This window comes from Myotis davidii, unplaced genomic scaffold (genome assembly GCF_000327345.1).
Source record: "Myotis davidii unplaced genomic scaffold, ASM32734v1 scaffold205, whole genome shotgun sequence".
In the NCBI taxonomy this organism is placed as follows: domain Eukaryota; kingdom Metazoa; phylum Chordata; class Mammalia; order Chiroptera; family Vespertilionidae; genus Myotis; species Myotis davidii.
Window position 1 is genome coordinate 4,132,146 of NW_006297573.1, and position 10,008 is coordinate 4,142,153.

At 47.2% G+C, this 10,008-nt stretch overlaps 1 protein-coding gene across 1 annotated transcript in view; it reads left to right on the top strand.

Annotated features, from left to right (window-relative positions):
* The first annotated feature begins 66 nt into the window (after positions 1-66).
* GPRC5A (G protein-coupled receptor, class C, group 5, member A) overlaps positions 67-10,008 on the top strand; it is a 20,356-nt gene continuing 10,414 nt past the window's right edge. Inside the window, exon 1 of the mRNA XM_015570140.1 lies at positions 67-329. The gene's annotated coding sequence lies outside the window, so the exon portion shown is untranslated. The remainder of the gene's footprint in view (positions 330-10,008) is intronic.

Genomic DNA, 10,008 nt, shown 5'->3' on the forward strand with positions numbered 1-10,008 from the left:
GGGGCCTCCTCCATTTCAAGGGTGACTGTGCCGCTGACGTCAGGCAGCTTTTGGTTCATTCCCTGGCGCGAGGACTTTATTTTCATAACAGCGTGCAGTGCCACGGAACTGGAATAGGCGTGTCCTCCCCCCGACCCACTCCCGCCCCTTGTCCCTCCGCTCACCTCCTCGCTCACTCCCTCCCTCCCTCCGGCGACAGCCGCCTTTATAAATGCTCGGCGCCTCGAGGGCGGGATCGCTTTCGCGGGCTCCCCAGCACCCAGGGGCTCCGAGCTGCCTCGAACGCGCGGGAAGCAGCGCCAGTTCCAGCGCCGAAGCCCAGGCACAGGGTAAGCGAGGCGCACGGAGCCCGGAGCGCGCCCCGCCTCCGGATGTAAATCCTGGGGGTGAGCGGGGTCGGGAGGGTGGAACGCGCGAGAGAAAGCCTGGTAATGAGGACTGCAGCTGGCTAGGGGCAGGAAAGAATCCCTAGAAAGAAATGCCCCTAGTAACTAGTTTAACATAACTCGGATTGTTTTCTCCCTCTGCGCCTCCCAGGCTAAGATAGCGGCGGAGAGCGAAATGAACATCAGGCAGGAGTTTCAGACGCGTTCTACGAACTCTTAGCAGGCGGAATCCTGGCCGGGCAGGGGGGCAGCTCCGGCATCCGGGAGAAGAGAAAAGAGGGAGAAAGATCTTAGCCGAAGGGGAGGCACGGGGGCGGAGAGGGGTGGACCCTGCGGAGGGCAGCAGGAGGGGAAAGATGGTGACAATTATTACTTTACCCAGTTACTGAAAAGTTTCCAAGGGTTTTGTCCTTCCATAGCAAGCGTGCCCTTGCGAATGTGGGGAAGTAGGTTCATAGCAGCCACCCCTTCTCTAGATGCGAGCGTGGGGCCCTCAGCTCCACAGCGGCCCCTCCGCTGCTGTCCCCGGCGGGGCTCAGGAACTCCCGCGTGTTCAGTGACAGTCCACCTGGCAAACAAGGAAACAGGACCCGGACGGCCCCAAAGATGCCTCCGAGGCCCTACGCGGCATCCGGCGGCATCCCAGGGGAGGAAAGGCTAGCACACAGGGGGAGGTCTGCTCAGGTTCAAGGAATTTGAAGGACTTGCCATTCCTGACTTCTGTCCAGGCTGATGCTGTCCTCCGAGGGTCTGTAAATGCCACACCTGTTGCAGCTGCAGCTGAATCACCCACGGCTGTGGGCTCGGTGCTGAGGGGGAACACTTGAGCCACTTCCGATACAAGAGGGGTGAGGATGGAGGCCCAGCTCCACTCGCCAGGCGGGGTGCTGGTTGCTACCCGGAGAGGGAAGGAATGAAGGGGAGGAAGAGGCAGGAGGAATTTTGCTTGGGAGACAGACAGGCTCCTCCAGGGTTTGGAGAGGTGCTGCTTCAAGGGCAAACGGGAATGAGCAGAACATTCCTGGGAAGTGCTCTCCGCTCGGGTCAGGCACACTCCCTCCTCCTCCTGACTCCACAGGACTGTGCAGCCTTGGGAGGCAGGGCCTGGGCCCTGAGTTCCCCCGCAGCGATTCTCAACCTGTGGGTCGCGACCCCTGAAAATACATCCTGCGTATCAGATATTTACATTACGATTCATAACAGTAGCAAAATTACAGTTATGAAGTAGCAACGAAAATAATTTCATGGTTGGGGGTCACCACAACATGAGGAACCGTATTAAAGGGTCGAGGCATTAGGAAGGTTGAGAACCACTGCCCTAAGGGGTCCTGGGAAGGCCCCAGCTCCTTCCCAGGCTGCATCAGCCCTGGCAGTCCTCTGTGGAGCCGGCGCTGCCTTCCTGTTTCACCCTAGTGGGCAGTGGAGATAACGGGGCGTGAAACAGAATTTTACTGGTGTGATTTTATTGTTCTCACTCTGGGTGTTGGACTTCAGGTCCACCGCTATTTAAAAATCCGCAGCTTGAGTTGAGGAAATGGGCAGGAAATGAAGTGTTGGTATAATAGGACTTTTAACAACAGTGAATTGAACAGTGGTTTCTCTTGAAGGGTAGATTTTTGGAGTTGTTTGGTGCGTTTGTTTTTACTTTTATTCCTATTTTTATTGATTTGTGGTTAGAATATATAGTCTGTACATTTCTTATTTTAGGATTTCACATTTTTGTGTGTGGTCTAAAATATAGGTTTTTTTTGTAAGTGTTCCAAGGCCACTTCCATAGAAGCAATCATATAGAGCTGGGGTCTGTAAACTAAGGTCCATGGCCAAACACATCCCTCAGCCTATGTTTGTAAATAAAGTTTTATCGGAACACAGCCATGCTCATTTGTCTATGCATTATCTATGGCTGCTTCAGCTATAAACGTATGGATTGCAGAGCCTAAACTATTTGTTATCTGGCCCTTTACAGAAAATGTTTGCTGATCTTAGATATAGAAGATCTGAATTATTTGATTAATAATGGAGATCTAATAAGATATAAAGATAGAGAATATTTTGATTAAAGTATCCGCAGAACATATATAAACATTTACCATATTATTATTTATTTTTTTCTATTTCATCTGCTGAGGACTGATAAAATATTAAGGTCTCTAATAATTGTAGTATGCCCTTTGATTTCTCCTTATGTTTCTGGTAGTTTTGTTTTATGTGTTTTAGTGCTATGTTATTCAGTGCATACACGTTCATGATGATTTTATCTTCAATGTGCAGTATCCTGATTATTATAATATAATACCTTTTTGCCTACACTTTGCATGATATTAATACCTCAACTCTTTCTTAATTGTCTTACCTTGAGCAAGCTATTTAACTTTGTACCTGACACATAATACCTGCTAAATAAACATTATCTATTATGATTGTGCTTTTTTTTTTTTTTGCATTCACTTTCATTTTTTCCTTCCTTTGGCTTTCAACTTTTAAAATCCTGTTGTTTTAGGTGAGGTTCTTATAGGTGTAGAATAGTTTAATTTAGTCTTTTTTCAAAATAAAAAATGTTAGCATTTACATTTATTGTGATAATAGTTGTTTGCTATTGTCATCCAATTTTTGGCCATGTATTCTGTTTTCTCCATCCTCTCCACATTAGGTAGTTTATATTGTATTTTTAGATCTACTAGGCCACTCAGTGGATGGTAGTGCCATTTTCAGGACTTAGAAATACAGGCTTGCAAGGAAAGATGACAAATTTAGCTTGGGGCTTGCTGGATCAAACGTGAATATGCTGCCATTATATATTGAAATAAAATATTTTAAAATTGGTCTTTGAGAGCTTTGAGATGGTATACCAGTAGAGGACTTCACTTTATCCAACCACCTTTTTTTCTGAAAGTTTCATTTCTTTTATAAAAAAATATATTTTTATTTCAGAGAAGAAGGGAGAGGGAGAGATAGAAATATCAATGATGAGAGAGAATCATTGATTGGCTGTCTCCTGCACGCCCCCTACTGGGGATTCATCCTGCAACGGGCTGGAAGTTTCATTTCTTAAAATTCTGTGCCTAAAACATTTGAAAGTTTCACTCAAATTCTTAAGTTTTTTAAAAAATGATTTTCGGTACTTTTAGTTTACGTTCCAGTAATTTATTTTATATTAATCTAAAGTTCACATGGTTTGTTTAGACTAGAGGCAGATGATAATATCCCCTGGAACTACCCGAAAGTAAATAAATTGGGATGAACACCGTTGTTATACTTGTTTAGTTCTGCCCATGGTAGTGGAATCGTTTATTTTCTCTTCAGTTACTGCATAGAAACTCAATTCAGGGATGTTATTCATAAGCTGTTGCCATGACGCATCACTTTTATGTCATCAGAATACGGACAGCTACTCAGAACAGGGGATCTGGAGATTTCCCTAGAGACACTTTCCAATTACAACTTATCCTTCATCCAGGGCAGAGAAATTTCTGTGAGACTCCACCCTTGTCTTAGAACTTAGCCTAGATAGAAATATGAGGGTCAGCACATATTCATCTCAAAAATTTGTCCTCCCCATAACACTTGCTAATAAATAACTTGCTTTGAGTAAATATTCAGCGGGCAGTCTTATTCCAAACATTTGCTTAGCAACCACTGTACAGAGCACACAGTGAGGGGGTACCAACACACAGAAGATTTGCTCTATTTCCTTAATCCTTAAAACGCCTGTTATCTGATAGGCGAGTCAACCTGATATTAAAGTATAACATGTAACATATATATGGAAAACCTTCAGTGCCAAGAAGTAGTTACTTGTAAAAACTATGAAGAGACCTACAAATTTAAAATGGGATGGGACTAATAATTTTTAAAAACCTCAAGATTTGGGCCAAGTTTTGAAGAAATATGGCAAATGGATTGTGACTAGGAGAGGCAGGGTCTTTCTGGCTAAAAGAATAATGCGTGTGCTGAGGCAAAGAGGGTTACTTTGTCCAAGAAGATCTTAGATGAGCCCCAATTTCCTACCAGATAGAAAAATACTCTCGGAAGCCTTGCTTGCCTTGCACAGAGGGGTAGAGAGGAGCTGGAGAGGCCGAGGAGGTGGCTGGGAGGACCAGCTAGAAAAAAGCCTTGAAGCTCAAATTGAGGCTGAATCTATTATAATAGACAAAAAGGAGTTAATATGCTTTTTAACCGCTAAATCCACGGATCTCTTCCCAGGCCTTCTTTTCTTTGCTCCCCTTGAATTGTTTAACTCCGTTGACCCCTCTTTTTCTGGGGAAACTGCTCTTTGGCTTCTGGGAAACCACCTGGGCTTATTTCTTTTTCTAACCTCCAATAATTTCTTTTTTGACATCCTTTGCTGACTTCTGCTTGGATGAGATGGTGTTCCCGTGGTTCTGTCCTCGGCCCTCTCCCTCACCGTATATGCACCCTGTGTAATCCCGTCTCCTTTCAAGGCTTCAGATGCCTTTTATGGGCCCAGTCTGTGTGTATAGCCCAAACCCCTCCTGAACCTCAGACCCACATGTCCCTGTGCAGAGGGGTCAGCTCAACCTGTGTCTAAGAGCCTGGCCTTTCAGAGCCATGTGATCTTGGGCAAGTAATTTAACTTCTCTGTGCTTCATTTTCCTCAACTGTAAAAAGGGGACATCATAATAGGGTGGTGTAGGGATTACATGAAGCTGTGTGTGGCCCAGAGTAAACTCTCAGGATAACTTCGTGTTTGTTCTTTCTGGATTCCTCCAACTGCATGTCCTGTAGTCACTGTAGATTCAACAAAGCTAGATGTGGCATCTCCCCTCATAAGCCTGTATTTCTAAGGTCCTTTTAGTTGCCTAAACTAGAAGTCTGGAATTAACTGGATTCCTTTATTCCCCAAGTCCTGTCTCTTCTACCTTCTCCCCAATCTCCCGCCATTTCCTGCCCATCTTTCATGCCTCATCTCCTTGGATTCCTTGCTAAAGCTTTTAAAAAAAAATCCCACTAGGTAGACCGGGCCACTGTTTTCCATGTGCCTTCAGCATTCCCTGCACACTCAGAAACTCCTTATTTGTATGTCTGTATGACTCTATTGGTCTTTCCAAGGGCAGCAGCCACACTTGTGGTCTGAGTGACTTGTACATTGAACACAGTACCTGACACTAGCAGGCACTTAAATGTCTGTTGATAGATAGGAAAATAGACCTAAGGCAAAACTGCTTGCTTTGGAGACTTCCCAGAGATGATTTAAATGGAGAGAAGCTGGAATTAGGGAGAAAAGCTTCTGAGATCATAACTGATTTAGAGATGAAATAGATTCAATTATGATTAAACTCATAAAGGCATACTCTTCCTAACTATGTGACATGGGGTATGTAACTTCATCTAAGACACAGCCTTCTCACCTACAAAATGAGTTGTGGGAATATTAAATGAGATAATAGGTATAAAACATGTAAATGAGAGAGTACATATAATAAAACATATAAACGCGAAGTCTTGTGCCTGGCCCACAAGAGGACTCAGCATGTGGTGGAAGTCATCATTCTTTTTATTCATAATTATATATTGACTATTGTTATTACTATGGATTAAAGGTGGGAATTCAAGGGCAGAGAGGAAATTAAAATGATAGAAAATCACAAAGTTGCCTGTGATGGCTCAGCTTCAACAAACACCTAAGTTAGTTGATGTCATTCCCCAGGCAGTCCTCAGAGGAGGTTTTGTCCTTTTCATTTTTAGATGACGGATGAGATAAATAGACGAATCTCCTAAGGAGGAAGGTGAGATCAGCTACTGGGCAGTTTCAGGGCCCCAGTTAATTCATGCTCAGATACTCCATCAAATGCTGCCATCTGTCCTTGCATACCAGGCAATGCCAACTGTTGGTCAATGCCGTGTGGAGGGTCGGTACTGCTCCAGAACCCTGTGGCTTTGCCCTGCAGGTGGGCATTCTCCTTGGCCTGCACTCAGACCCTTCAACCTCACCTCCAGCCCTGGTTTGGGGTTGAGTTAGGAGTTTGTGGCACATATTCTTTTAATGACAGGACATGGGGCAAGAAGAAGGAGAGGGGGAGGGAGAAAGAGACTTGGAAATTGTCTACAAGGAGCTCCCCATGGAGCTGGACATGGGCTAGACCACCTAGTTCAGTACCCGCCCTCATTTTACAGAGGGGATGGAGGTGTGGGAGATAGTGTCCACGCACAGCAAGGCAGCCGAAACCCCTTCTTCCTAAAGGGGCAGAGTAAAGAGAGGGTTTGGAATTGAGCTCAGTAAGTGCCTCTCCTCCCTGCCTGCCTCTCCTCTTCCACTTGTCCTCCCTCCACCCCCATCTTTATTTCTTAACCTTTGGGTCAACGGCCTGACTCATTCCAGAAGGGTTAAGGCATCGCCAAGTGACTTCAGGGTCTCAGCTGTGGGTGTCACTGGGTTATTGGACAGCAGGTAGTTAGCGTAGTTAGCCGCTGTCATAAGTGAAAGGGGGTCTCACCCTTATGACTCAGAGTCATTTCTCATTTCCCAGGCCTCTAAAACCTCACCATCCTCCTTCAAAGTGCAGGGTTTAGTCATCAGGAAATTGGGTGGGAGCGCATGACTGGATTCCAGTAAATTCCTCTCTGCTTGCTGGGAAGGATTCACGGTCTCCTAGGAGACACCTGGAGTCTCTTAGGAGCAGGGTTTCAGACACGGCCCAGAGCTCCTCACTTCAGACCCCAAGTGCGACTTCAGACAGCCTGTGTGAGAGGGAGGATGGGAGCCATTGGTGGGGGTTGGATTAAGGACAGCAGACAGGGGTTTGTGAGGTACAGCCCACCCTACCCTGTCTCATGAACAGCCTCTTTTTCGTGGACTCCACTTCTCTTGACCATGTGCTCGCCCACCCATCCTGGTGGGGCACTTACCACAGTCAGGTACTAGACCAGAGGCTGGGGAGAGACATTTAATAACCCAACCTCCAAGGGACCTGTTTGTCTAGCGGGAGATGCAGATTTCTCAACAGGTGTGGCAGGGCTGCGTGCCAGGTGCTGTGGTAGGAAACGCGGAGGCTCCCTGAGAATTCAAAGGACGTGTGTCTCACGAGACATGGGCATCAAGGGAAACACCTGGTAGAAGGGGCCTCTAAGTCAAATGAAGGGGGTGGGGAAGCAGGGAGAATGCCCCACACAGATGGGACAACATGCTTGAAGTGAGATAGAGGGCTGGTTTGGAGGAGAGACAAGAAGCTTGCATATTGGGGAAATGGGGGAGGGTGTGGGGACAAGGCATGAGGCTGGAGAGGCAAGCAGGGCTGAGCCTTCCACTGGCTGTGCAAGTTATGGCTCTTTAAGGTCTGCAGACTGGAGGTCGGGCTTCTGAGTGGTCCTAGTGGAGATGTTGGTGGGTGACATAGTCAAGAGACAGTGAAGAGGTGGAAGTGCTAGGATGTGGGTGATGGGTCTGTTAATGTGGAATAGAGATTTCTTTGGCCATTTCCCAACTCAGTGGTATAACCTTAACTTGGCTTTTAGTGTCACTGCCTTGAGTTCACAAATGGGGATGTTGTAGGAGGTGGGAATGCACCAGGTGTCTGATTCATGGGGTCAGATTGGACCTGGGTTCAGCAACCTCGGTACTTGGGTTCTGGCTAGGAAAGAATTCAAAGCCAAGACCCAAACTGTAAGAGAACATCCTATGTAATAATAGACAAATATGGTAATTGACCGTACCTTCGCTACACCTCCTATGGGCTAACCAGTGAGATATGCAAATTAACCGCCAACAAAGATGGCGGTTAATTTGCATATGTAGGCACGAAGCAGTGGAACGAGGACTGAAGGCGGTTCTGGCCAGAACAGCAAAGGCTTGAAGGCGGCTCCAGCCAGAGCAGCGAAGACTGAAGGCAGCTCCGGCCGGAGCGAAGGCCTGGATCCCAGGTGCCAGAGGAAAACTGGTGCCAGAAGCCAGGGGAAGGGAAGGCCTATTGCACGAATCTTTTCATGCAATAGGCCTCTAGTTTATTTATAAAATCACAGAGGCAGAAAAAGTAATTCCTGGAAGAAATGGGCTTAGGGAACAAGTCCTAGAGGCAAAAGAATGGTCATTGGAGCTTGGGAGTGAGGAAGCCAATGGTAATGTGCCTTAGTGGGGGGCGCGGGGAGGGGTGGAGAGAAAGGGAAAGGCTCAGACATGCTCCCCAAGGGAGAGCCCTCTGGGTCCTCCACCCTAAGGGTTTTAAGGGTGGAGATTCTAAGGTATGTCCCAGGGGTAAAATCTCAATAAAATACTCATCAACTTTCCACGTGCGTCCTTTCAGGGTTGTGGTCTCCACTGATTGCGGGGAGGGGTGGAGAGAAAGGGAAAGGCTCAGACATGCTCTCCAAAGGAGAGCCCTCTAGGTCCTCCACCTAAGGGTTTTAAGGGTGGAGATTCTAGGGTATGTCCCAGGGGTAAAATCTCAATAGAATACTCATCAACTTTCCACATGTGTCCTTTCAGGGTTGTGGTCTCCACCGATTGCTTGGTCAGCGCCAGAGCAGGGGGTCATTGTCCAATGCAGCTGGTCCTGAGGTCAGGCAGGGGGTCACTGGTCTGGTTTTGCAGCTTTTCTGGGCCTGGAGCTACAATACAATGGAGGCCTAAATGTTATCTCTAGGGAGGAAAGGTCAGGGGGTCCATACCTCATCACCAGCGATATGCTAGGGGAGAAAAGTCAACCTGGGGGCGAGGTCCCACTTTACATTTGTCCTTTGCTAGGCACCCAGGGCTTTCCTCCCTGGTGGCCTCTGTACCTGGCCCATCGTCCTTGCTCTGCTCATGTCTGTCTAGCCCCTTACCACAGGGAGACCCTGGGATGCCTCCTGCCTCGCCTTCTCATCTTTCTTACAGAATTGCCCTTCCTGCCCTGCCTTCTTCAGTAGAGCACGCACAGCCAGTGTGCAAATAGTCATTTCTTTCCTGCGTAGGAACTGGAGGGTGTGTACAACTCCGAACTGTTGGGGCAACTCACAAGGGTAGGCTGAGCTCTCAGCGGTTTAATCCATGCTCAGAGCCTAAAGCAGCACCCAGGACTGATGTTGTCACCCCATTTCTAACTGGAGGGTCCCTACTAGCTTTAAAGTTCTTAGCAGACAAATGGGCTCTATGGTGTTGTGTAAAGATGTGCAACATTGAAGCTGGAATTTGGGTTTGAATCCGGGACCTTCCTTCCACTTACTAGCTGTGTGACTTGGGTGAGTCAGCTAACATGGGCCTCGGTTGCTGCACTTGTGGGACAGGGATAATAATGACGTGAGCTGTATCATAAGGTGGTTGTGAGGGTTCAGTGAGTAAGTGCATACAACTGGGTGTGAATGAATTATGAGACCCTCCCTCCCCTTCAAAGCAGTCTAAGAGGAAATGGTTTCTCTCCACCCCCATTCGGTCTCTGTTGGAGCGAGTCCACTCTAGGTCTCTCTGCCCTTCACTTTGGTTACGATGTTCACGTCACTGCTAGACTCCTTACATTTTCTCTTTCTTGCTCCAGCTCTTCACATTCTTCTCCAAGGCGATTGCTTTAGCTCCTGGCAGTTTATATTCCCAAGTGCCTATTGCTGCCCTATTTCTCCTCACACCCTGCTTTCCAGCAGTCCCTTTCAGTTCCCCAGAACCTGCCCTCCCCCAGCCAACTTCCCTGGCTCT